The sequence below is a fragment of the Pelodiscus sinensis genome, chromosome 12, assembly GCF_052426305.1.
Source record: "Pelodiscus sinensis isolate ZL-2025 chromosome 12, ASM5242630v1, whole genome shotgun sequence".
NCBI classification, from domain to species: domain Eukaryota; kingdom Metazoa; phylum Chordata; order Testudines; family Trionychidae; genus Pelodiscus; species Pelodiscus sinensis.
This window is the reverse complement of record NC_143063.1, coordinates 48473372-48496002: the sequence shown is the minus strand read 5'-3', so window position 1 is coordinate 48496002 and position 22631 is coordinate 48473372. Positions and strand designations below refer to the sequence as shown.

General features: G+C 56.6%; 1 protein-coding gene across 5 annotated transcripts in view; it reads left to right on the top strand.

The window, feature by feature from the left end:
- The window catches only part of CBFA2T3 (CBFA2/RUNX1 partner transcriptional co-repressor 3), a 111500-nt gene that overhangs the window by 19333 nt on the left and 69536 nt on the right, over nt 1-22631 (top strand). For 4 of the 5 annotated variants that reach the window (XM_089781557.1, XM_089781556.1, XM_075939863.2 and 1 more), the window contains exon 1: nt 15378-15509. The exons of the other annotated variant lie outside the window; for it this stretch is intronic. The gene's annotated coding sequence lies outside the window, so the exon portion shown is untranslated. Of the gene's footprint in view, nt 1-15377; nt 15510-22631 lie in introns of those variants that run through there. 5 annotated transcript variants of the gene reach the window in all.

Genomic DNA, 22631 nt, shown 5'->3' with positions numbered 1-22631 from the left:
CAGGCCCGGCAGAACTAACCGTACCAGGCTTCGCGCCTATGCCCCCTGCACACAGCAGGCCGGCAGGGTCACCCACACGCGGCGGGGGGAGGGGTGCCCCATTTGCAGCATGCCTGCCATCTGTCATGCCTGAGGGGTGCATGTGTGTGAGGGACATACATGTGTCAGATGCCATGCGTGGGGGACATACATGTGCCTGCTGTCATGCCTGAGCTACATGTGCTGGGGTCTGTTTCGGGGGGGGTTCAGAGTGTCCCTTGAATACATTCTTCCCAGCTAGCTCTTGTATCTCCCCGTGTTTACACCCACCCTTCCCTGAGCACCACCCCCCAGGGCAGACAGGCTGCCTGTGGCTCCCACAGGCCGCTGCCCCACTTCCTGGGGGGTGGGTTCTCCCCAAGAAAGCACTTGCAGGCCTGAGAAGAGGCTAGCTCCATGGTCAGGGGAGTCACTGCCCCATTACCCACAGAGCCCCGTCTGCGTGGGAGGAGACTCCATGGAGCAGGGATCCGGGGGAGGGGAAGATGCTGCTTCTGTCTGTCCCTCTGACAATCAGGCACCAGCGCATAAGGACGCGCTACTGCTGCTAGCTGAAGGAGCACTCCCTTCGCACGAGTGTGGCCTGTCTGCTTGTGGCACTAAGGACCTAGGGGCTAGTCCTGGGTCCATAGTGCAAACCAGCAGCATCTCCAGCCGATGCGCTGCCAGGAGCTCAGGTCTGCCGCCAGGCACAGCTGTCTCACACCCAGCATGGGAAGCAGCTGTCTAGGAAGGAGCCCTGCAGAAAGGGATCTAGGGGTCAGAGTGGACCACAAGCTGAATAGGAGTCAGCAGTGTGATGCTGTTGCCAGAAAAGCAAACGTGATTCTGGGCAGCACTCACAGGACTGTGGCGAGCAAGACAGGAGAAGTCATTCTTCTGCTCTGCTCTGCGCTGGTTAGGCCTCAATTGGAGGATTGTGTTCAGTTCTGGGCACCACATTTCAAGAAAGATGTGGAGAAATTGGAGAGGGTCCAGAGAAGAGCAACAAGAATGATGAAAGGTCTGGAGAACATGACCTATGAAGGAAGACTAAAAAAATTCGGCTTGTTTAGTTTGGAAAAGAGAAGATTGAGGGGGGACATGAGAGCTGTTTTCAGGTATCTAAAAGGGTGTCACGAGGAGGGAGAAAAATTGTTCATCTTGGCCTCTGAGGACAGGACAAGCAGCAATGGGCTTAAACTGCAGCAAGGGAGGTTTAGGTTGGACATTAGGAAAATCTTCCTGCCTGTCAGGGTGGTTAAACGCTGGAATAAGTTGCCTAGGGAGGTTGTGGAATCTCCATCACTGGAGATATTTAAGAGCAGGTTGGACAGACACCGGTCAGGGATGGGCTAGATGGTGCTTGGTCCTGCCGTGAGAGCAGGGGACTGGACCTGATGCCCTCTCGAGGTCCCTTCCAGTGCTAGTGCTCTGTGAGTCTGTGATAAGCTAACCCGGCTTCCCCTGGCACGCAGAGCTAGGCAGAGGACGTGCTCTGCAGCTGCTTCGAGCCCGGCAGCTGCGTGCAGCTAGCTCCTGCACTAACCCTCGGGGTCACCCGGGTAGCCCTGCTGAGAGGCACCATATGCCCCGCCAACATGAAGGACCAGGCCGCCACTGTGGTAGAGCCCACGGGAGCACCCAGACAGCCTCCACCTGCAGCTGCACCCGCTGGAGGTTAATCAAAAAGCCGGAACAGCAGCTTGGGTTTAAACCAATAACCCAGCCCCCTCTCCCAGCGGGGGCCAAGGGGATGAAGTTAATGGCCCTGCCCGTGGCCGTGGCGGGAAGGGGCAGGAGCAGGGGAACCTGTCTCTTTAAACAAAGAGAGCCCGCGCCTCGGAAATTGACATAACATGTGCACTTAATCCCCAGCGCTCCCTTGTTGCGCGCTGAGCCATCAATCACGCGTCTGGGTGACTGACAGAAACTCATTAGAGCACTTTCCACCCTGTCTGCCCATTGTCACTTTCCCAGAACCCAGCCCCTGTCTCCGCCTCTCTGCATGCTTGTGGGAATCCGGGGGCAGAGAACCGGCTGCGCAGCCCGGAGGAAGCGCACCTCTCTGCCTGGCCGGGGGCCTTGCCAGCCCGCCCGCACGGGGACTCCCCCTGCCCGCTCTGGCTCAGCCCGCCAGCAGGGTTCAGATTTGGCCCGAGCGGGATTGCTCGGCCCTGCGCTGGAGCGGATCCAACGCGAACCCTGGCTTATCTGCTAACCCCTGGCTGCCAGCCAGCCCTAATCGCCTTTCCCACTGTAGTGAAACAAAGCTGCAGAGAAGGCAGCCCCTCCCTTGGCTGCTGCCAACTCTTTCCAGGGCTGGCAGCAGGCTTCTGGAATTTGGAAGCCCGGCCGAGGGGGCTCATGCCAACCAAAGGCTGGGCACAGGCAGCAGACGGGAGGGTGGGAGGGCCAAGGCCTCTCTAGCCATGGGATGAGTCAACTAGCTACCATTCCTGACCCCTCTCTCCTGCTGCAAAGGGGCTTCTCCTACAGCCGGGAGGGGAGTTCGTGCTCTGAGCCACTGCCCGGTAGAGCCCATTCGGGCCGGGTCTACACTAGGACCTTCCTCCAAAATTAGCCCTTCAAGGTGGAATTCGGCAGTGATGTGGCCACACTATGAAGCCCGTTATTCTGGAACAAGGGCCTGGAGAATTCAGACTCTGTAGTCCTGCTTTTCACGAGGAGTAACTCTTCCCAAACTTGTGAATCTGAAATCACATTAGTGCGGCCACTCCGGTGCCGCTAATTTGAACTGATTGGTCTCTGGGGGTATGTCTACACTGCAGCGTTATTTCTGCATAACGAACCTTATTCCAAACTAACAAAGAGCGCGTCTACACAGCAAGCCGTTATTCTGAAATAACAGCGAGCCGGAGGACTTCTTATTCCAACTCCTCTAACCCTTATTTTACAAGGAGGAAGGGAATTCAGAGGAAGAGAGTTCTTCCTTCTGCTTCCTGCGGTGTAGACAGCGCTGAAAGCCGAATGCAGCTATTTCGACTTCAGCGACGCAAGTGACATCGCTGAAGTTACGTTGCTTAATTTGAGTTTTGCTCTGCTGTGTAGACATGCCCGGGGGGGTATGTCTACACTAGGGACATATTTCGAAATAAGTGATTTCGAAATAATAATTCCCAAAACAACAATTTTGAAATAAGTGGTATCCTTCCTCACAAGCAGGCGGTATTGTTTCGAAATAACGGGCGTGGGAGGGTGGGCGCTTGCCTTGTTATTTCGAAATAAGGGGAGTGATTTCGTAATAACTCCCTAATGTAGACGTGCCCCTATGAGACGTCTCGCAAATTCCCAGAATGTTTCCCGGGGCTCTGAGTCCAAGGCAGGCTCCATGAATGTGGACGCACCTCCTTGGATTGCCTTCAATTCTTCCCCGCACTGAGGACACAGAACTTCGAATGTGTAGAATCGGGTGCCCAGAAGTCAAACTTTAGGACATTTGAAATAATCGCCCTGTGTAGACATGGTTTGGGGGGGTTGCGATGGGGATGACTCCGCTGGGACTTAGCCTGAGACCCGTCAAACTCATTTCACCAACGTTTGCCTCGTCGTGGGTCACAGCAGCGTGCCTGTCTCCGAAGGCAGGCGGTGCCGACAGGCCTGGGCACACACACATGTGTTTGCATGTGCCTCCAGCACACGGAGCTGCAGGGCTAGAATTCCCCCGGCTGCAGCTGGCAGGCTGCGCTGCTTGGTTAACTACCGAGCTGGTTACATTCGCCTGGCGCAGCAGGCGCGCTGCTGCGCTATTGTGGAGGGAGCGGATTGGCTCTCGCTGGAAGCAGAGAGCTGGATAAATGTCTTTAAAAGTGAAAGAAACCTTCCCTCTGTTTCACGCTGCGACGGGGAAAGGGCAGTGGCTTTGTTCCCCCGGCAAAAGCAGGAGAAGCAAAAGAATGGGCTTTCTCGGGGGCCCGTGCGGCCCCGAATCTAGGCACGCCGGCATGTAACTTGGCTCTTCCCGCTGTAGCGCCTGGGCCTGGGGAGGGACCCAGTTCTGGGCCAGGAAGGGGTTAATCCGGGGAAGTTTGCTCACTCTAGGGGATGATTTAAACCAGACAGAAAGCTTCTGTCATCCATCACATTAACAGCCAGATCATTGTGTTTTAAAGTGTCTGTAATTGCAGCAATACAGAGACAGAGAGAAAGATAAAGAGGGAAGATGCAAATGCAAAGGAGGGAAGCTGCGGCCTATCCATCCCGCTTTTCCGTGAAGCAGGGGAGGTGAGAAGGCTGGGGGAGTCCAAACCCCACGTGGCGAGTTGCCCCACGGCAGCCGCTGCCCCACACCCTGAGGTGGCCCGCCTTGCCCGGCAGTCCCTGCGGCGGTGGGACGCCCGCTCCCCACCCGTAGCCACCGTGGGAAGACTCCCGCTGGAGCCCGAGGGTGCGTCTAAGTGGCAAAAAAACCCAACCCCCTGCAACGACAAGTCTCAGAGGGTCGACCGACTCCGTGTGGGCTCCGGGCTCAAAAGAGCAGTGTGGGGTGCGACCTTGCTGCTGGGGCCGGAAATCCGAATGGAGACGCCGCTACGGCTGGGTCGAGCCCCGTTGCGTGACGTCGGCCTCCCCGTCGGTTGCCCCAGGCTCGGAGGTGCAAAGACGTGCTCTTACAGGGCTCCAGAGTTAGCTGCTTGCAACGCCGCCGCGGCAAGGATGGGGGGGCGCAGGATGTTAGGGGAGGTGACATTTACGAGGGCATGACCCAGAGATTTCCTAGACCTGAGGATGGGCTCTCCAGCGGGGCGATAAGAGCCGCGACTTGAGCGAGGCAGATGGCGTCGCTTATTTCGAGCTGATTTCGAAGGGGCGTATTTCGGCCTGTGGTGTGCTCTGCACCGCCCCACCTTTCGAAATGCCCCGCTGTTCCCAAGTGCCGCTTGCTCCTCATGGAAGGAGGTTTACAGGGATGTCGGCATAGCCAGCCTGCAATCCCAGGCTTGCTCCGGGCGACTCCGGGATCCCGAAATAGCATTGCCGGGTAGCCAGAGCCTGTCTCTTCCCAGCAGGGGCTGGTGCAGTACAAGCTATCCCCACCCCCAGAGCCGTCTCCAGGGCAGAGGGGCTTGATAGCAAACCTCCATGCCCCTGGCAGCCTGGCGTGTGCTGGTTTGGGGGGGGGGGTTAGCAGAGGAAACTATCCTGTTTTCTAGGAAAGGGCCTTAGTCATCACAGGAGCTGGGCTTGCTTGGGGCATGTCTTCGGGGCCGTTCTGTTCTCCCTCCCATAAGGTTCTCTCTTTCTCCCCTGCCTCGGGCTACGTTTGCCCCCCAGATCGCCCCGCGAGGTCATCCCCAGCATTCCCTCCCCTTCCTCCCCAGGCGCCTCCTGGAGAAAAACCACTGAACTCCGTGGCAGCCCTGCGGCTCCCCCCTCCCCTCTGTCCCAGGCGTGCCCTCCCGCCTTCCTTTTTACCAAGGACGCTGGCGGGAAACCGGAGCCCTCCTGCTCCGCCGCACACTGGCTCCCCTCTCTTCTGCTCAGAGGGAGCGGAGCCCTGTCCCGACAGTCCCACCTGGCCCAGGCCTCTCTTCTGTCACAAATCGGACTCTGACACTGCATGGGGAAAATCCCCAGAGCCAGTTCTCTCTCCATGTATCCTTCCTGCCTCCTGCCCCCTGCCCGCCGCTCTCCGCCGCTTTCTGCAGCCCCCTTGCCATGGGCACGGACACGAATGGCACCACGGAGGGCCCAGAGCTGCACAGAACAGCGCTGGGATGACCACGCACCAGGGGCAAGCGGGTGAGCAGGAAAAGCTTAGACTGAATTGCCTCTGAACAAGGTTTGCTGAAACTGTGAACGGGTCCGTACGTGGCGGTAGGTTGCCAGTTGGCAAATCTCCCCCTGGGTCCGGAACAGTTTGCCTTTCTACAGGAGGTCCCCTCCGAGGATGAAAAGCTTAGCCTTGCAATACCCCTGCGGCGGTGGTAAATCACTCCCAGGGAGAAACTGAGGCACACAATGCGGCAGTGACTAGCCCAGGGTCGCTCCTGAAATCTGCGCTAGGGATGCAAATAGCGCCCAGATGTCCAACTCTCGGGCCTGCTCTCTGCCCCCCTTCGTTGTGTCCTGTTCAAAGCTTCGGACAGGAGTTCTGCAGAACCATACCTTCAAACCACAGGCTGCCCCCCGCCCCAGCCTGTGGACTCAGATGTTCTCTGCCTCTGAACCCTTGAAAACAACCTTGCTGATGGAACCAGCTCTCCTGCAAGAAGAATATCTGGCAATGCTCCCACTAACTTTTTCCAACCAAGCGCGGAATAAATTGTGTTTTGCGCACAGCGGCATGTGCAGATGTGCACCACCCATAGAAACACAGGCTGCTGGCTGTGAGTGCTCTGCTAATCAGCTGGGTGGCATTTGAATCTCTCCAGGGTGGCCGCCCAAGCGCTCGCCTTACAGGGAACCCTGGTCACCTGTGCAGCATGCTATAAAGCCGATTACCCTCTTACTCACATGGGCAAATGTCTCCTCTGAAAACTGCAGGGCAGCTCTACGCTCCTCATGTGAGTTTCTCTCTGCATGAGTGGGGGGGATTAGTTGTCTCCCCAGACAGGACAATCCCCCCATGGAGCTGCATGGAGAATGACCAAGGGACTTGCAGGCTGGCTTTGACCTTGCTGGGGAAAATCACCTTTAATTTTTTTGGCAAACAAACAGGATGGTCAGAGCCAGGGAACTTTCCAAACTGCCCGGGTTTACACTCCCTCATCTTTACACAAAATATTACCTTGCTCTCCCAGCAGCCTTCCGACTGATTTCCTCGTTATCCCTGGCTTAGCGCTAAGTGGCTCTTCTCTCACCATCTTCTCTCTGTCTTGAGGGACAGAACCCCTGGGGGAAACACGCTCAGGTATCTGCAGAGGGTGTGACCCATGCGAACAACCCCAGGGGAAACACACCCCGCCCGCGGTGTATCAGCCGAAGGTCTGTGCAATCCACCAGGCCGGTGTGCAAGCACGCGGGTGGCGAATTATTAACATTCGCACGAAGCCCGCAGAATACAAGCCGCTCACGCCAATGTTTATTTTCACAGTCGTCAATTACAACTTCCACAGGCTGAAACTACAGGCCCTGGGCCCTGACTAGAAAGGTAACAGGTCCTGCTACCCAAACTCACCCTGGGGGGAGCATGTCGTGTTCTTGCCAACCGACATGGGTTAGATTTTATTGCTGAGTAGTGAACAACAACAACCACCAACAACAAAATACGGCCTGTCCCGGTTGCCACCCAGATTGGTGCCAGAGCAAAGCCGCCAGCAGAAACAAAGCCAGGCTGTGCAGGCTGCTAGATTTGCAGAAGCAACATCTCCCCAAGCCTCCTCCTTGCACTCGGCGTAGCTCGCGGGAGCTTGCTGGCTCTGTCAATAAGGGGCTGTCTCCGCCGCAGGATGCATGCGTGTTTGGGTGTCAGTCCATTCCCCCAGCCATTTTCTGATCTCTTGTGCTCCCGCTCACGCCCGCATGAAGCCTCAGACGAGGGGGCCAATCCAGCAGATTCTTACATGAGTAGCCCTTACGTCTGTTTCTATAACATTTGTTTTTTTATGGATAGGGTTAACTAGAAGAATAATAGAAGAACTAGAGGACACCCAATGAAATTAATGGGGAGCAGGTTTAAAACTAATAAAAGAAAGTTCTTCTTCACACAGCGTGTAGTCAACCTGTGGAACTCCTTGCCAGAGGAGGCTGTGAAGGCTAGGACTATAACAGAGTTTAAAGAGAAGCTAGATAATTTCATGGAGGTTAGGTCCATAAAACCTAATAGCCAGGGGACAGAAATGGTGTCCCTGGTCTCTGTTTGTCAGAGGCTGGAGAGGGATGGCAGGAGACAAATCGCTTGATCATTGTCTTCGGTCCACCCTCTCTGGGGCACCTGGTGCTGGCCACTGTCGGCAGACAGGCTACTGGGCTAGATGGACCTTTGGTCTGACCTAGTACGGCTGTTCTTATGTTCTTATGTAACCCTAAGCCAATCCCTTTTACCTCGGGAAGAGGTGATCCAAATTGGTTTGGTCTCTACCCTTTGACCTGTCCAGTTTGGGTGACCCTTCCAGGAGCGATAGCTCCCACTGGCATAGCTCTCCAGGTCATTGAGACACACAAGCCACCTCACCATGACCAGGAATGGACCGTGGGGTCCAAAAGAGGAAGACCTTGGACAATGTGGAGGAGATCTACTGAGATTGAAGGACAACAACTGGGGTGCTCCTGGAGTCAGCTAGAAGTTTTGTCTCAAGACAGAGTGAAGGGGAGGAGACTTGTAGATGACCTGTGCTCCACTTGGAGTACAAGGCTTGAAGAAGAAGAAGAAGCCCTTACGCTTGCCAGCAGCCTGGTTGATTTGACTGGGATTCATCCCATAGGCAAAGGCTTACAGCAGCTGGTCCCAGTGCCGCTGCAGGCTAAGTCAGAGCCCCCATTCCACTCCTTCACCAAGAAACTCCTCTTCCTAAAAGTTCCCTGCATGTTCCCAGGCTGGGAGCCAGCCCCTGCTGTCCCCAAAGCCGCCTTGGTGTGCAGGCAAGGGAAAGCATTGCCTTTCCAAAACTGCCTACATCAGTGGTCCCCAACGTTTTGGGGCTGCCGCGCGTCCGGGGGCGGGGCCGCTCACAGGCCACGTGACTGGGGGCGGAGCCAAGCATGCGCCACGTGCCCGGGACTGGCGCCGGCATGTGCCGCGACCCCGGGCAGGGACCGACCAGGTGCCACGTGCCCGAGGCTGGCACCGGCATATGCTGCAACCCCGGGCAGGGGCCGCCCAGGTGCCACGCGCCCGAGGCTGGCACCGGCATATGCTGCAACCCCGGAGCAGGAGCCACCCATGTGCCCGGGGCTGGCACCTGCTGCACGCCCGGGGGCAGGGCCAGCCCGGATTGCTCCGCAGGTGCACATAAATGGCCCAGCGGGCGCCATGGCGCCCACGGGCACCGCGTTGGGGACCACTGACCTACATGATCCGTCCACCGGGAAAAGCTGGGGCAGTGGTGCAGCCCTCCTAGTGGCCAGGAAGAATCGGGCTGGGGAAGGGCTTAGATCCAGGCGTGGGGCTTTGGGTGGGATTGCGGCTTACCTTCCCCAACTGGGCCTTCGCCAGCCGCCCATGGTCAGGGAAGGAGCTTGTATAAATCCATACTCTGGGCCGGATTCTGCATGCCTTTCCCACCTCAACCTTCTGCTGAACCCTGGGAGCCCGGAAGCGGAACGGCCCCTTTTGCAGAGCCACATTCGCTTCGAATAGAGAACGCAGCTCAGTTTCTGCCCTGGGTTACAATGCGGTTGGGCTCCCCTGCTGCACAATTCAGGGCCGGCTTTGCCTCATCCCCCTGCTCTCATGCATCCGTCTGACACCCACTGCAGTTGAGAGAGGCTGTGTTTGTGCATCTGGGGGCACGTTTGGACACATGGGGGGTGAGCAATGACCAGCCTGGGGTTGCAGGATCAGCCAAGTCAGTCTCTTCCTTTTCTGTTTTCTGTGATCCTCGGATGCCCCAATGACAAAATGAACCTCTCTAGTCCAGCACTCTGGTCCGGCAACATCCGTGGTCTGGCATGACTTTAGCGAGCCCATTGTGCCTGGGTGTGGCCAAGTTTCCCGCGGTCCCATAAAGTTTGTTGACAGCCTCCAGGCCTGGCTCTGTGTTCTGTGCTGTGATTTAGCTCAAATTTACCCCTCAATGTCTTCTCAGAGCCCAGGAAGCCATGTAAGCGTGGGTAACGCTGCTAGACAATACTGACCTCTCTTGGTTTGGCAAATTCTTTGGTTCGGCACCAGTCAGGTCCCGAGGGCGCCAGACTAGACAGGTTCCCCCTGTAGCTGATTTGACAGTGCCCGTTACCTAAACACAAACCAAAGAGGACAAGCTCTTTCACTCCTCCTAGCACCATGTCCCTTAGGACCTTGGGCAGGCACTTAGGCACCTGCGTGTAATGGGCCGGTCTTGTACCATCTCAAGGTCATGCCATGGGATGCTCTGCTGCTCTTGAGTGCCATGCTAAAGACTTGTCTAAACAGCCTATGTAATTAAATGTGTTCGTCGCCTTCATTTAATTGGAAACTGGTTTATCTGCTGTTTGTATCGCCCTGATTTGCGAAAGGATCCTGGCTTAGTCAACACACGGAAATGTTTAACAAAGCTGCTGCTTCTGCTCACCTGCCCGGAGCTAAGGCTGGCTCACGCCAACGCCATCTGAAATGTACTAGACTGGGTAAAAGGGGCAGCTGGGGATGATTGGATCGATGGGCATTTTGACTGAAGTGTATGATCAACTTCGACTAGCAGTGTTTCTACTATAGGTGGAACCTCCCTAGCCCAGCACCCTCGGGACCTGCCCGGTGCCGAACCAGAGAATTAGCCAAACCATGGGAGGTCAATATTGTCTAGCAGCATGACCAACCCTTCCACTGTTTACTGGGCTTTTAGAAGACATTGTGGATAAATCCGAGCCCAATAACAACACAAAACACTGGGAGCTAGGAATGGCGGCTAGAAACAAACTTTATGGGACTGCAGGAAACTTGGCCACACTCAGGCATCTGGCTCACTGAAAAATTGCCGGACCACGGATGTTGCCGAACTAGAGAGGTTCGACCTGTATATACGTTAAAAGCATCATTCCTGTGGCCAAGCCAGCGCGTCCCCATGATAGCAGGAATAAATTCATGATGGTGGCTGAGTCTGGGTGGGAAATGGTATCTCCACTGGAGAGCAAAGGCGGGATCGCTCATGAGTGGCATGGCCATGAACAAGTTCTCTGTCGCCTCCCGTGGGCTTTGCTAGGTCTTCAGACAAATGCTCGGCCTCTGCGTTTCCCATGCCGGCGTGCGGGTGAATGTCCCGTCTCCGCAGCCGAGGCAGCGGCGACCTTCACTCCTGCCAGGTCTCTTTATTGCAGCGGGTGAAAAGGGATCAGGCACCCTGCTGGCAGAGCCTGTTCGCACTTACTCCTGCGCGAAGGCCCCACAAAATCCACGAGGCTCATTCCATGAGACTTTTCAGCATGAGGCCTTTGCTGATTCCGCAGTGGCAGGGGTGCACATAGACCTGCCCATGGGCCAGATCCAGCCCACCAGAGTTAGCTTCTGGCGGGTCCCCGCTGCTATATGTATCTGCACGGCCACAGGTGCTGGTGATCACAGCTCCCAGTGGCCTGCCGTTCCCGGCCAATGGGAGCTGTGGGAAGTGGTGTCCCAGTCCATGCCACTTCCTGATGCTCCCATTGGCCTGGAACGGTGATCTCTGGCCAATAGGAGCTGCGGGAAGTGGTGCCCCACTCTGTGCCACTTCCTGACACTCCCATTGGCCCGGAACGGTGATCTCTGGCCAATAGGAGCTGCGGGAAGTGGTGTCCCAGTCTGTGCCACTTCCTGACACTCCCATTGGCCTGGAACGGTGATCTCTGGCCAATGGGAGCTGCGGGAAGTGGTGCCCCAGTCTGTGCCACTTCCTGATGCTCCCATTGGCCTGGAACAGTGATCTTTGGCCAATAGGAGCTGCGGGAAGTGGTGCCCCAGTCTGTGCCACTTCCTGACGCTCCCATTGGCCCGGAACGGTGATCTGTGGCCAATGGGAGCTGTGATCGCCAGTACCTGTGGCCCTGCAGGTAAATATAATGGTGATGGCCCTTCAGGGGCTAACCCTGGTGACCCGCCACCGTGTTATTGCCCACCCCTGCGCAATGGGGACCAGTGATCTCCAGCCACAAGCAACTATGGGAGCAGGTTACCTAAACTAGTTTCCATCTCACCCAGCCGTCGGGAGAGAAAATGCTGTCTTCTAGTACTAGACTCCAATGTGTATGGACACGTGTTCAGGAGGGTGGTGGAGCCTGAATTGTCTACGGGGAATCCGTGTTCACATGCCCCCCTGCACCGCCGTATTTGCATGCCCCAGCCGGTGTCTGTATATGCAAAGGAGGCTGTGCCAGCCCCGGGCTCGGGGTGTGAGTGCAGTGGCAGGTGTGCGTGGGTGTGTTTTTCCGACACTCTCGTTGGTCTTTGCTTTTCGAAAAATGTGTTTCCTCGGGGCAAAGCCTGCTCCCCACATCCCGCCCCTACGGCGGCCGGGGGGCTGCTGGCTGGGAGACGGGGGGTGGTGGCCTGCACCACTCACTTGCTGGGGGACAGGGCGTGGCGTGCTGAAGCCAGGCTCCCAGCGCTGTGCCAATGGGGAGGCTTCATGCAACATCAGGATGAGGCCCGGAGGGGTTGGAGATCCGGGAATCCACCCCCATCGGAAGTCTCCAGGAGCTAGGTAGGGCCACATGACTGGCTGCAGCAGTGGCCGGGGAGGGGTGCTGCTGCTGCTCCGTGGCTGGTGTAGCTAGTGGAAAGGACACCGCCCCCCCGAGAGGCTGGGAGCAGGAATTACGGTGGTGGGACCCTTTGCTGCAAGTTCGGCCCATTGCTTCTTATAGACCCATGGGAGGCCATCTCTCACAGCAGGATCCATTACCTAGACCAGGGTGGGCAGCCTAAGGCCTAGGGGGCAGATGTGGCCCCCGACTTGCCTGGATCCAGCCCCTGAGGCTCAAGGTTCCCCCCCAGCCGCAGGGAGTGCACAAAATCCACTAGCAGGGGCCCCCCTAGGCTCTGGTGTGTGGGGGAATACGGGCAGCATCTTTCTGCTTCCCAGGCAGGGGCCACGTTTGTGAGGGTTTGGGTTGCGGGGGGGGGGGGGAGTTTGTTTTGTTTTGCTTTGTGCTTCTCACTTATGAGCGGCCCCCCACTGATTTTTCTGTGGGTCCACAGCCCCCAAGCCAAAACCGGTTCCCCAGCCCCGCCCTAGACCATCCCTGCTAGACCATCATCTAATCTGCCCTTAAAAACCTTCACTGGTGCAGCTTCCGCACTCTCCCTTGGCAATTTAGTCCAGTGCTTGCCCGACAAGGGGGAAGTTCTTGTCTTATCCTCGGCAGCCAAGGAGAACAATTCTTCTCCTTCCTCCTTGTCACACCCTGTTATGTATTTGAAAACTGCCATCGCGTCCCCTCTCCGTCTTCTCTTTTCCAAACTAAACAAATCGGTTTTTCAAACTTCCATCACAGGGCATGTTCTTTAGACCTTGATTCATTCTTGGGGTTTTTCTCTGGACTCTCCTCAGGGTGGCACATCTGTCCTGAAATGTGGTGCCCAGAACTGGACACAATTCTCCCGCTGAGGCCTAATCAGCGCAGAGTAGAGCGGAAGAATGACTTCTCCTGTCTTGCTCACAACGCTCCTGTTAATGCATCCCAGAATGCTGTTGGCTTTTTATGTTTTTTTGCGACAGTGTTACACTGTTACCTTATCTTACGCTTGTGCTCCACTATGACCCCCACACGCCTTTCTGCAATACGACGAGGGCAGGGAATTGGATTCGATGACCTTTCGAGGTCCCTTCCAGCCCTGGTGTCCTATGATTCTATGATTCTATGATCATTTGGGAGTAAAACTGGGTCTAAGTGGGTGACCATGGAAAGGCAGCACCTGTGTTCTAGGGTGAATTGGATCAGACTATGATGCCTTACTGAAAGTCCTATTGTTTTCTTGGGGAAAAGTCACACTGCTCACCATCAGTTCTTCATGGCTGCCTAGATAGGTACGCTGCAGCCGGGGATCCTGCGTGGATCCTGGGCCAGAGGGGTTCAGAAAGGACACGTCCTGAGGAATGATTATATTAAAAAACAAAATACAAAGAGCCGATGTGTGCGTGGAATGCGCCACCCGTAAGCCAGCCGCCTGAGAAGCCCCACAGTTACACGGGGGACCTGGCTTATTTCTAATGCCAACCAGTGAGAAGCTTTTCCTTTTTCTACCGGCCCTGGCCCTAACAGCAACAACACTGCAGTAGAATGGGTCCGTGGGGAGGGAACCTTTGGGCTGATTTTCCTCCTTACCTCCAAGGACAGGCTACTCAAGTGGCCAGGGGGTGTTTACAAAGTTTGCTGAGAGATTTTTGCACTGAGCCATTCGAGTTTTTTGTTTGTTAAAGCCTTCACCCCTGTCCTCTGGGAGGCCTGATTGGCCTCTTTCGGGGAGGAAGTTAGAAAAAGCCCACAGCCGAAGGGAGCCCAGAGAGGAGGCCAAGGGACCCACAGAAGAAGGGACCCCTCCTAAGAAGAGCCAGGAGGGGGAACTAAGCAGGGAGGTGGGAAGCAGGCACACACCTCCCCCGCCCTAGGGCCTTGCCAGCCTGCAGGAGCAGTGGGGTCTTGGCTCCGATCTGCGTCCTCCAGCGCCTGGGGAATGCCATTTGCACGGTCCCGGTGCAGCCCCCGCCCCGGGAGGGGCAGCCAGCCCCCACCCAGAAGAAATGCAGCAATCCGGCTGGGCGAAGGCGGCCGGGCTTGCAGCAGGAGCGGGGCGCCCCCTGCAGGGAGAGGCTGCGCGGTGCAGCCAGCCCAGCCGGCTCATCCCCAGGCAGACGCTGCATCACACGGAGAGGCAGCGGCTCGGGCGCTCACTCGGACGGGAGGCGAGGCAGGGGTCGGAGCGCAGGGAGCCGCTGGCGGCTGGACACCCCGGGAGGGCAGGGCTGGGCGCTGGGCTGCCGGAGTTGGCCCCGAGCGAGCCCGAAGGAGGGTTTGTGCCGGGGAGCGGCGGACGCAGGCGAGATGCGCCCAGGGCTGGGAGCCGCTCTGCGGCTCAGGACCCGGGAGCCGGCAGCCCGCTGGGGGCTGGCCGGGCACTGAGGAGCCGGTGTATAGCGGAGCGCCCCGCGCCTCCAGGGAAAGCAAGGGGCGCGCGTGAAGAAGCGCCCGGCGGCGCGGAGAAGTTGTCCGAGGGAGGTGACCCGGCGGATCCCGCCCCAGATGGCCCTGGGCAGAGGCGAGCGGAGCAGGCGGGGGCGCTAGCAGAGTCCCTGCCCGGCTCCCCGGGCTGCGGAGAGGAGCCAGCGGGCTACCCGAGAGCCCCCCCGTGCGCCCTGCCCGCCCCGGCTCCCCGGCCCTGCGGTCTCTCGCTCCATGGCCCCCCGGCGGAGCGAGGAGCCCCGACGGGCGTGACGGGGCCCGAGAGAAGATGAGGAACAAAGCGAGAGCGGGGGCTCTGCCTGGGCAGCCAGCGGGCAGGAGGTGAAGCGCCCCGGGGGACGCCGGCCAGCCCCGCCACCGCCACATACCAAAGAACCCGCGCAGCGCAGCGCCCGGCGCATCCTTCCCCCTCTCCTGGCTGGCGAAGCGCCCCGGGGCCAGCGGCGGCCAGACTGCGCCGGGGCAGCGCGCAAAGAGCGCGCAGAGACTCCGAGCCGCGCTACGCGGGGGAGCAGAGCTCACGGCCGGGGCTCAGCACAGCTCAGCCGCGGAGCGCCCAGACCCCGCGGGAAGGCTCCGGCCGGGGCCCGGGGCATGGGAACACGGGCGCAGTCCCCTGTCGGACCCCTGCGCCCCACCGCCCGCTTGGATTAACTCCCTCCGGTGTTGCCAGCACCCCGCCGCCTGTGGCTCCCGGCGTGGGAAATTACCTCACGGCTCCTTCCCGACCTCGGCCAGTAAGTCCCGCTCCGCCCCACGGGGGATCGTGCGCGCGTGGAGGCCCCCTGGGGACGGCGTGACTCGCGTGGGCTGGCTTGCCCGGCTCCGGGGGCGGGGGCGGGGGACGCAGGCTCGGAAACTTTCCTTGCAGGCAGTCCAGGGTCCAGTCTCGTCCCCTGCCGGCTGAACTGAGGGGGGGGGGGGGTAAACATACAGGCAAAGGCAGGGAGGGATCCCCAGGGGGCTGCGTGTGCAGGCAAGACTCCCCCCGGGCAGAGTCTTGGGCCCCCAGGCCGTTGGGGGAGGCAGGCGTGGGAAGGCGCGGGCCGGGGACTGGGGCGCTTAGTGCGCGCTGCTCTGCGGCCGCAGCTGCCTCGAGTCCCCCTCCGGCCGGCCCGGACTCGGCCGCCTTTCCAGGAGCCCGAGAGGGGAGCCCGGCGTCGGCTGGGGCGGCGGGAGACGCGCTGTGCCGGAGGAAAGGTGGGGAGAGCAGGGGCCCAGCAGAAGGGGCCAAGCTGGGAACTTTGGGGGGACGGACAAGGGATCCTGTATGACTCCAGCAGCAGGAAATATTTATTTGAGGGCAGTGCCGAGGCAGGGCCATGCCGCGGGGGCTCGGCGCTGTACAAACACAGGCTCCTGTCCCGGAGCTCCTCGGAATGGCCAAGGTTACTTCCAGTGTCCCTGGACACACAGGGCAGGGGGGAGGCGTCAGAAGGAGTTCCCTTTCGGAGCTCTTCTGGACTTGGCTGTGGCGAGGAAGGTACCTCCAGACCTGGGGGCCTGGTGCCCCCCTCCCAGTGTGGGGTGCCTGGTTCAGGAAACTGTGCAGGGGCCTGGTTCTCACCAGGGGCACTTTCTGGGAGGCAAACCCCTTCCCTACAATCAGTGGTCTCTGGGGGACCAGAGGTGGCTTGTTTAGGGCCTGACCCTGCCGTCCTCACTCAGGCAAGTCTCCAGCTGCTGTCCCTAGTCCTTTTGCCTGAGGAAGGACTGCAGGGCTTGGCGTGGGGCGCACCGGGGTCCGTGTTCTCTCCTTGGCAAAGTACCGTGCCCGAGGGGGATGCTTCCCACATGCCCTGAGGGGGCGACAGCCAGGTGGGGCCAGTGCTGGTGCCTGATGGCACGGCTGCTCCTTCCCCCCCGGGAAGCGGCTTCATTTTGTTCCCACCTGCAGCAAATCTCTCCCATTTTTGCCTTTCTGCACGGCTGGAAGGAGTCATTTTCCTCCCTGCACGAATGGCTGCAAGAGCTGTGAGCCAGCGCCTCCTGAGAGGCGTAAGAAACCATCAGCTCCACATCAGACTTTCAGAGTGGCTGATGGATTGATTTCGGCTTAGGAGTGGGGAGACGCATAATTCTTCTCAGGAGACTCTCTGAGTCATAAGGAAGAAACCTAGGGCTAATTGAGATATATGTATCTATGCCGCAGAACAGTCTGAGGGAGGTTTTCAAACAAGGGCTGCTCAGGAGGAATCCAGCTATCTGAATTGGCCTTGCCACGTTTCTGAGCCGAATAGTCATTGACCAGCGTAGAATTCTGCCCCGTGGTTTCCCCGTCTTGCAGAATTGCATCAAAGATCTGCCTTCTGGAGTATCATGTCTTCCCGCTTTAGCAGCCTGTCCGGTGTGTCTTTGTGGCACATTCCGTCCGGATGCAGCCGTTGTGGCCTGAGGAAAAACAGCAATTTGGAATATTTCCCCCACTAGCCAGGAATCCAAATCGCTTTTTAACATGACAAGCAACGGTCCCGTTTCCTTAAAAGTTCAGGGCCACGAGTTTATGACAGAGGACTTGGTGCATTGGGCCAAATCACACAGCACTGTCTGTTGCGTTTTTCCCAATCTAAGCTTCCAACCAAGTTGATGGCTTTTTATTTCACCAATGGATTGTGGTGCTGAATAGCAACTGAGGTGTGTGTTCAAGAGATCTCTGCCAGCTTGAAAACCAGTGGTTGCAAACCAGCTCGTTTATTTATGCCTTTACATTCTGAGAAGGGTCTGGCCAAATTGTCCTTTGCTCTTTTTGTTCATTTTCATGTGTTCCCTCAGCTTGCGCAATGTAAATCAATGAGGTCAATTTCGTTTCTGTTTGGAGTCAGTTTCATCTGATAGATTCTTGTGGTAATATTTCCCTTTCCAATGCTACAGGAGAATGCTCGTCGATTAGAAACCACTCTTTTTGTTGTTGTTTTTTTCTTCGTTTAATTGATAACACCTTTCTTAGGTTGCACGAAAAGCTTGTGTTTACAACATTTTCATGTTGGGTCAGATGTGAGCTGCCAGGGCCCGTTACACTGTGCAGTGGTCTCGTCTGCCTTCTGTTTAGAAAGAACATCTATGCATGCTGCCTCTGTTTTATTCTCTCGGTGCCTGTCCAAGAACAATGCTGCCTTTAATTAAAAGGAAATAATCATCCTTTGTTCTTTTATCCGAGGATCTCCAAGCACTTTGCAAATATGAATCCTCAAAACGCCCCTGTGAGGTAGAAGTCAATATTGCTGTTTACAGTGGAGATAACTGGGAGACAAAGAAGTTCAGTGATTTTTCCAAAATCACAGGCAGAAGCGAGGGATAGAAGCCAAAAGTCTTGGCGCCCCACCCTTTGCGCTAACCACTAGGCTGCACGAACTCCCACAGCAACAAACTGAAACCGTGATCTTGGCTAGAAAGTGTGTGAAAGTCGGGGCTGCCGACCTCCAAGTGGTACCGGTTGGGGAGATGTTTCCTGAAACTTGACATGTGGGAATGGAAACTCGGGGTTTTAAAATAAATGTTGTTCATCGTTTTTATGATTTATACACACTGGTTTTCTGTGCTGGGAAAAGCCTTGGGTGGGGCCAGCTGGGGAGGCGGTGAGTTTTGAGACACAAATAAGAGAAGTCCTCTTTGGTTTGAAATATATTTTCCTTCGCTTTAAATTAGAAGTCAGAGTTTTGCTTTTGTTTTGATGTATGGGACTTTACAGTGAGCCAGAGAGGCAGTGGGAAGAAAAACAAGAATTTTGCTGTTCAGAGAAGGGGTTTTCTGTGCACTGTTTCCAACCAGACTCGGCCTATGTCTCATTCAGCAGGTACGGTTTTACTCTCTACCTGTGCTAGTGGCACGTTTAGCTCTCTTTCCCCTCCTTCTAGCTCTGGGTAAGGCTCTGCTGGGAAGCCCAGGAAAGTGACCGTGCCCGTCGGTGCGGGTATGTACAGGTGTCATCCCAGACCTGTAGCCACACCGACTCCTCTGGGGCTCTTGTGTTTTGATAGTTTACACATTGGGCCTCGATGATGCATGCTTGGAAAGCGGAGTCTACAGAAACATGTAACGGGCCCGGCATGAATTGCACGTCGTTTTAAGTCTCACTCCTTTTCACTTGTGTTTTGGGCCTTTGGCCCATGTTTGAACCTTGATGTGATTCGCCAGTCCCTGGGAAGAGACGCGCCGGAATGTATTGCCTAGGGAGGTGGTGGAATCTTCCTTTTGTACCTTCATAGAATTACAGAAGATTAGGGTGGGCAGAGATCTCAGGAAGCATAGAGTGTAACCACGTCTCAAAGCAGGACCAACCCCAATGCGATCAGCCCAGCCAGGGTTTTGTCAAGCCGGGGCTTAAAAACCTCTAGGGATGGAGATTCCACCCCCACCTTAGGGAACCCATCCCAGTGCTTCCCCACCCGCCTAGGGAAATCGTTTGTCCGAATATCCAGGAGCTCTCGGATCAGGGAAGCCCCGCAGCACGCTAAAAAAGCGGCTCTGTTATAGGCAGCCAGGAACAAAGTGGGAAAACGTTCCAAAGTGGGGCATTGCCTCCGCCATGAACAAGTGGGTGCAAATCCCCAAGTGAGCCCTCCTTCCGGGGGCCAACGAGCCGTTCGGAGTCATCTCTGGTCTGGCTGGCGGGTGTCTGCCGGCAGCACGGAGCAGTTTGGGGTCTCATTGGGAAGGCCCCTTCATGGAGGCCTGGGTGAGGAGCGAGGCAAATCTCCCTTTGGGCCAGGGCTGCGTGTGAGCTTGTAGCAGAGGCTAGGAAAAGCAGCGCTTCCATCCCTGGGAAGCTAGTGGCGACGCATTCCTAAGGGGGAAGCAGAGACTGGAGCACACGGGTTTTGGCCGTGATCCCAGAAGCCCTCGCAAGCGTGCGGTAGCTGGGCCTAGTCAGTTCTGGAATGGGAAAAACAGCCTAGGAAAATGCAGCCAAAGGAAGTGGAGTCACAGCGCGTGGGTAAATGGCTCTCTTCTCTCTGAGACCGGGCCACTCTAGAGACAGTGCTAAGGGAATGGGGACAGGCCATCAAATGTCAGTCGTGACTTCCGGGTTGGGGTGTTTCTTTCGATCTGTCGTGTTATGTGTCCTACTCATGTTCCAAGGGGTCTCCGTCACCCTTGTGCAGTAATTTACACTGGTGCAAAGAGCACGTAAGAGGTTGCCTCATCCGATTGCACGAGGGCGCACGACTACACGAGGCTAAAAGTGGATTGGCTCTGAGAATTATAGTCTGCCTTCCTAAATGCCCCTGGCAGTAGCATGTGGATAGTGGTATCTTCTCCACTTCCTGTCCTAAGCCCCCTTGTAGACCGCAACAGGGCCCTCTTACCCAGCTGCTGCACTCCACCCGGCGGCGTGCAAAGTGCGTTCCAGTGTCAGCGCTGTTTGGGAAGCGCCGGGAGACCCGTCGGGATGAAAGGGGAGACCTGAATGTCAGGGGTTGCAGTGTTTGATGGAGGTTAATGGATTGTTAGCAAACTGGCCGGAGAATAAAGGGTGGGCCTGTCGGACAGGAAACAGCAGCGCTGTCAGTGCACAGGCTGCGATTGTGTGAGAGGCCGGTGTGTTTGCGGTTGGGATTACATTCCATTGTAACAGGCCCGCGGTCCTGCTGGGACAAAACCATGGCTGTTGGGGGAAGGGTGACCAGCAATCCCCACCTTGGCTTGCTGTCACATTTCAGCGTGTATCAGCCACGCCACGGGAGACGCGTGGCTCCATCTGAGGCGCTAACAAACCCGCGGTGAGTTTGCAGCAGGCGGGTTTGCAATCAGCAGCAAGAGACCTGCAGCGAAGACAAAACTCCCATGGGACCCCGCAGCCGGTTCTCAGAAAGGACCGAGCCCTCAGTGTTCTGCGGCTGCTTCTTGGTAAACAAGCCAAAGTCCAGCGCCGCCGCCGGGTCGCTGCATCCCCTGCCCTCCATTTCCAGTGCTGAGAGCAGCCATCGGAACAGTCCCTTCCACAGTGGTCGGGGTTCTCGGCCTGTCACTGCGCTGCTCCTTCATTTCACCAGTGCCACGTGTGTAAGGTTTCACCCTCGCATGAGATGCTCTTTGCACGGGTGCAAAGCACTGCCCAAGGGGCAGGGCAGTGGGAAGTGGCGGCTCTGATTTCTAGGGAATTCCTGACTCCAGGTGCTAGGTCTGTCCTGCACAAGGGCTCTGGGATTGACTAGGAACACGGACGGGGGATTCCGGCACATGCGGCCTGATTTTTTTCTTTCATCCGAAGGCCACTTTACACCAACATTTGCATTCGCTTTACAGCCCCAGAGATCTGGGCCTGATCCTGCCCCCCCCGGAAGCCAAAGGCCAAGCGCCCACTGATTCCCAGGATCAGTCCCAACATGCTGTTCTGTTCTCAAAAGTGGCTGTCATAAGGACAGAGCAGCGGGGCTCTCGGGCGCCCCCCAGCCCAGAGACACTCTGGGATCCGTGGGTCCTTTCCCCCTTGCACATCAGCTGGAATAATGGTGAATCCGCCGAAATCGGTGACTCTTGAGCCGCCCCGCTGAGGTAGGTTTGTCGTGGTCAGCCCGCCCTGTGCGGTGGGGAGGACCAGAGTGAAGGTGCAACCCACCGTCTCGCCGAGGCAACGCGGCCATGGATGTAAAGTAATGCACACTGGAAAAAATAACCCCAACTATACGTACAATATGAGAGGGGCTAATTCAGCTACAACTAATCAGGAAAGATCTTGGAGTCACCATGGATAGTCCTCTGAAGACGTCCATGCAGTGGGCAGCAACAGTCAAAAAAGCAAACAGGATGTTAGGAATCATTAAAAAAGGGATAGAGAATAAGACGGAGAATATCTTATTGCCCTTATATAAATCCATGCTACGCCCACATCTGGAATACTGCATACAGATGTGGTCTCCTCACCTCAAAAAAGATATACTGGCATTAGAAAAGGTTCAGAGAAGGGCAACTAAAATGATTAGGGGTTTGGAACGGGTCCCATATGAGGAGAGATTAAAGAGACTGGGACTTTTCAGCTTGGAAAAGAGGAGACTGAGGGGGAATATGCTAGAGGTCTATAAAATCATGAGTGGTGGGGAGAAAGTGAATAAGGAAAAGTTAGTGACTTGTTCCTATAATATAAGAACTAGGGGCCACCAAATGAAACTAATGGGCAGCAGGTTTAAAACAAAGAAAAGGAAGTTCTTCTTCACACGGCGCGCAGTCCATCTGTGGAACTCCTCGCCTGAGGAGGTTGTGAAGGCTAGGACTATAACAGGGTTTAAAAGAGAACTGGATACATTCATGGCGGTTAAGCCCATAAATGGCTATTAGCCAGTATGGGTAAGGAATGGTGTCCCTAGTCTCTGTTTGCCAGGGGATGGAGATGGATGGCAGGAGAGAGATCGCTTGATCATTCCCTGTTCCTTCACTCCCTCTGGGACACCTGGTGTTGGCCACTGTGCGCAGACAGGATACTAGGCTGGATGGACCTTTGGTCTGACCCAGTCTGGCCATTCTTATGTTCTTATGGGAGCATCTGGTGGCTGTCCTGTGGGTGTTGCACGAGGAGAAAGGCTCCAAATGCATGGCGGCAGCTAGCTCCAGCTGATCCCAATGGCAGAGGCAGGGCCAAGCTGACTCAGTTTCCTTCTCTGGGAGCAGGGACCGACTTTTGTCACCTAGGTGAGCGGCTCCGCCCTGGAATCCACCGGGGGCCAGTAACTCCAGGCCACGTTCACCGGGTAATCCTGCAGGGCAGACCCACCTTTCAATGGAGAACAGGGATTCTGCCATAAGGCCCAGTATGACAGTGAGATGAATCGCGTCTCCACGGAGCAAAGGGGCAAAGAAGCCAGAGGGGCCTTTAATGACCCCCCTCAGGCCTGAATTCCCTCCCAGCTATGGGCCCTTGGCAT